Genomic DNA, 5403 nt, shown 5'->3' on the forward strand with positions numbered 1-5403 from the left:
GCTGATGACCTTCATTCCCCCCCCCTCATTCTCTCTGTAAAACCTAGCAGCCGCCACCACCAGAAACATGGTTTAATGTTGGCTTCGTTCTGTGTTGTAAAAACGAGAGTCTGATCCTTCATTAATAGCTAAAGGGGGAAAATCCCCCAAAATTTTGAAGTACCCCGCTCACTCCTCTTCACCTCTACCCTACTCCATCTACAACGACTCCCCACGTTTACAAACCCTATAACTCAAAACGATTTTCCATTCCTCACGAGTGCTTTCCAGTCAATGACCTGATCAGCCTCATCGGCAACCTCGGTCTCACCTCACCTCGTCAGCGAGTTGAGGCTCACCTCTACATACATGCGACTACAACTCTTCAAATCACCCTAAGCCCTACCCTTTCTCTCTATTCACCCACCTCTTCACCCACGTCCAACGCCTCCAACAAGAAGCCCTAGGGCCTCCGCCTTCACCCACGTTCTCATAGTCGATCGTGAATCAGTTTTCAGGTTATTCCAAGATTCAACCAACACGGAGGTGGAGGTAGGTTCTGATTTCGTATCAAAAGACTTCACCTTCAGGCGGAACAAAAACTAGGGATCAATTTGATTAATCAGTAGCAAAATTAAGACATAATCTCAAAACTTGACATGGAAAGAGTCTTGAAATCCACTTCAGGTAAGTTATTAACAAGGATTGTCTATCTCCTGCTTCTTCTCTCAAATTAATAGCAGCCGACAAAAGAGCTTTGAGAATGATATCTGGTGCTTTCTTGATTCTCACCCAAATTGTGTTTTCTTGCAGGTTCGTTCATTAAATCTCTACCCTCATCGATGCACAATAGTGGCTGGTTTCGTGGGTTCTTTCACCTTTACACCAACGGCGGTGGAGCTAGAGAGAGAGTTTATGGTGTGCAGTTAATGCTATTCAAATATGTTATTTACCAGCCTCATCCAGGTTTCAGAACGAACTTATTCTCAAATAATCTCTACTCAGATCCAATACCTTCCTTATTCCTCATTCAATATCCTCATTCCTCACCTGATCAGTGAATCCAATTCCCCTCCACCTTACTCCAACTCGATCAGATTCGACTCACTTACTTCTACCCACTGGAACCGATCAAGTAAGTTTATCTTACACAAATAAGAGATAACTAAAAATAATGATGTTGAAGTTGAAGCACAAAGAGGCAAATGGAAAGGAGAGGTACACTAACTTATTTCTCTTATCTATTTCTTTCACAGTCTCATCATTTTGCTCTGTTTTGGGTACTTATTACATATAACATCTATGTTCTATTGTCGTCATTCATTGTTTTCTTTTGTGTTTTTACAGGAGCATGATAGTCACTGGAGGTGAATGCAGAAGTATGTAGGTGTTGATATCACATCAATGGTGACTCTACTAGTACTCATTTTTGAACCCATGACAATGCTACAGAAAATGGCAGAGGTATTTCCCAACACCAAAATGTTTCTATAATCTATATCTTCTTCTTCTTTTATAATTGTTCATAGTAAATTATTAATGAGTAAGAGACTTTTATTGTTTTTGTAGTTGATGGAATACGCCCATCTTTTAGAGCAAGCAGATAATTGTGAGGATCCATACATGCGATTGGTATATACAGGTAAGAATCATTACTCTTAATTCCTTATACACATAGACACACACTACACTGATACACTCCTCTTTCTATATAAATTTTCAAAACCATGAAATCTTTTTTATTACAACATCATGGTTTATATCAGTATATTATGCTCTACAACAAACTTGGAAGCCTTTCAATCCAATTCTTGGTGAAACATATGAAATGGTTAATCAATGTGGCATTACATTTATTGCAGAGCAGAAAAAAAACTTTAAAGATCTTTCATAGTTTTAAGAGTTGATTAATTTGATAATACTTTAATGTAAAATATTAGGTGAGTCATCACCCTCCAATAAGTGATGCACATGCTGAAAATGAGCATTTTGTATATGATATAACTTCAAAGGTGAAGACCAAGTTTCTTGGTAACTCTGTTGATGTCTATCCACTTGGAAGGTAAATAACGAACTATATCATGTTTTTTTTAAATATAAAAAATCTGGATGATATATGTTGTTATAATTGCAGAACTCGTTTGAAGCTAAAGAAAGATGGATTAATTCTAGAATAAGTACCCCCTCCAACAAAAGTCATCAATTTAATATTTGGAAGAACATAGTTGGTTCGGGTGCATGATTTTTAAATACACAAAAGTAAACTTCAATTTTTTTTACATTGTATATAAATTTACTTTCTTTGTTTTTTAATTCGTGTGTAGTGCTGGATGATATGAAGTGTATGGATATGTATACAATTCAAAAGAACCAAAAATATTAATGACAGGAAAATGGAATGAATCCATGAGCTATCAGCCTTGTGATTATGAAGAGGAACCTCTCCCAAATACTGAACTCACACAGGTGTTGTCCCACTAACTATGTCTACCACTAACATAAAAAACCTACCATAATGTCAAAGTACTAAAATACCCCTTCACTAAAATACCCTGCCAAAAATATCACAGTGATATTTTGCTTTTCTGTTGAATATTTTATTACTATATCAATTACAATATAGTCTTGCGCTTTATACTTAACAAAAATGTAAACATGGTTGAATAAAATACAAGTGTTAAAGTTCCCAAATGAGTATGCTATATTTCATGTCTATTTTAAGAATGACAATTTTGCCCTTAGCTGTATGTTTGGACAACATGTGATCTTTACTGAGCATGCAGCTGTATCATTTGCTACTCATCTGTGTCCATCTGTGTCCATACATTGCATATGTTCAACCGGTTCACCCATCATGATATATATATATATATATATATATATATATATATATATATATCAACCATACTTCCCATAATTTTCTACAGATATTATTGAAGACCTATACAGTCCCAGGACCGCAGCAATGGACTTTGTGAGCGAACTGGTAAGAAAACATGGAAAGGAGAAGCTTCAAAAGTTCATATTATTTATTGTGGAGATTTTTAAGAGGTATACATACCAATCTTCTAGCTATTTCATAAACAACATGTTAATTTGTCTTAACAATTATGTTCCTACTTTGACTGATTAGATATGAAGTATCATTGGTTGTTAGTTGTTATTATGGTCAACTCATTGAGTTATTTCTTTACTATCCATTGAGCACTTTATGCACAAGAATTGGCTTAAGCTCCTTGAACCGAGTGTCAGCAAGATCAAAACCATCCTTCCGGAGTTCCTGCAATAAAAAAAAACAAGTCAAAGAAGATTTACTGAAAAGAAAAAAAGTATTAATGGTGTAATTAATGGCTATTCACTATAGGTAAATCGATAAAATGGTGAAAGTAAACCTTTCCGGTGTGAGCAGTATGTTCATATGCTGCCATTTGCCAGTAACTGTTTTTCCGCTTATAGAAGTCCTTTAGAGCTTCCCCGGGCTTTTTAACACAAAGAATAATAATTTATAATTTAGAAATCTTAGAATCAATGTTTATATTTAAAAAAAATAAATTTCTGCAATTAAAAGTTACCATTGGAGCTCTCTGTGAGTCAGATATCCTCAGACTAGCTCTTCTTTGATCAATTCTTGCATTGCCTGATGAAAATATGACCCTTAAGTCTGAGATTAACCGACTCACTGATGCACTTACATTTTGATAAAACATACATACTTTATTCCTTATACACAATAATATACACATTAATGTAGTTTATCTTCTACGACTACCAACTGTAATGATGCACTTACATTTTTTTAGCCATAATCACAACCAACTTGTAACGAAACCCATAATATCAAGCAACCTATAAGTACATTCTTTTACACACAATAGGAATTTAATTTTTTTTTTTACTATGGTGTAAAAGATATAAGTACGTTTCCCTTATTGGTAGAGAGAGAGAGAGGGAGAGAGAGAGAGAATAAATGAGCATGTTGATATATTATTAACTAAAGTAGATTGATTTAATTGGGGTTTGTTGTTAATATTAATATTATAGAGCGGGAGCGGATGACAAGCCTTTATAGATGGTGAAAACGGTTCTTCATGAGCTTGTAAAGCTTTGTGGGACAGTAATAAATGGTCATCTTTCCATGGTCCCAATTGACATGGAACCCCAACCCATAATCCTTGCCTACATCGATCTTAATCTTCAGGTATGCACCTATTCTGTTATCTCTTTAATATTATGCATTATCAACATCTTATTTATTATGTATTAATTGTAATTGTTTTATGAACATTGTTAGACATTGGCTGCTGCCAGAATGTTGACCCCTGCTGGCCCTGTTGGTCAAACTCATTGGGGTGATTCCATGGCCAATTATCCAATGCCTGCCACGCATTCTGCAGATGCCCAATTGAAGGTCAGTTCCATCCCCTAATAAGATTTTTTTCAGTACAATACTATGTTTGGGAAAGTAGAAGTAGGAATAAAACTTACAGTAGAATTGTGTAAGATAAGTAAAATGAAAATACAATTGTGTAGGAAAGATTTAAATAAATTCATATTTGTATTCTTGTGTTGGCATGGCATGGCAGCAAGAACTTTCTGCGATATTCAAGAAAATTAGAGACAAGCAAACATGCAGTATCGGTCTATACGAACTATACCGTATAACACAATTGTACCCACATGTTTGATTTGATCTGGTCATTTTATTTTTTGTCAAATCCAAGTGTTTTGTTGGTTGTTAAGGTGGTTTAATGGTTGTTGACACATGACAGGTTGACATATCTATGTTCCTAGACCTTTATGTGTTGCTGTTAATCATGCATCCCTTTCCTCTACAAACCAATTCTCTTTTTGATAGTCATGTAAATGCAAATCCTGGGGCATATAGTCCTATTTGAATTGGTCTTTATATATTAGGGTAACATAACAAATCTATTTATTGTTGGAGTCTTTATATATTAAGTACATGCAATCAGAATATTGACACCTTTATATGTAATGTGTATTTAAATAGTGATTTGTATGATCTTGTAGGACCTAGATGCATTCACTGCAGCTATTGTTGTGAGTTTGCCTTCTCTTTCATTCCTGCTTCGTTAGTTGTTGCTATTATGAAGGTAGGCCACTCTCCGGTTGTATTTTTCACATAATTGACAAGGAGCTATTGTATCTATTCAGACTAGGCTTAGAGCAATGGTTGCAAGAGATGAGTTCAGAAGAAGAAGAAACAAAGCTACAACTATAGTTCAGGTACTATGGATGAATTATGTTTGTAAAGTATTCAAGAAAATGATTAGAAACAAGGGTGAATTTGTACAGATTAGTTAGCTACTTGCAGGTTGATCTTGAATAAGCAAAGGGGTAATGAATTGTATTTTTTGTATCTAATTCGTTTGTAAATCTTTGTTACAACTTCTATTGATTTGT

General features: G+C 34.9%; 1 pseudogene; it reads left to right on the forward strand.

Annotated features, from left to right (window-relative positions):
* Nucleotides 1–638: 638 nt before the first annotated feature.
* Nucleotides 639–2460, forward strand: LOC111915621 (oxysterol-binding protein-related protein 3C-like; annotated as a pseudogene).
* The last annotated feature ends 2943 nt before the right edge of the window (nt 2461–5403 follow it).

This window comes from Lactuca sativa, chromosome 5 (genome assembly GCF_002870075.4).
Source record: "Lactuca sativa cultivar Salinas chromosome 5, Lsat_Salinas_v11, whole genome shotgun sequence".
Lineage (NCBI taxonomy): Eukaryota > Viridiplantae > Streptophyta > Magnoliopsida > Asterales > Asteraceae > Lactuca > Lactuca sativa.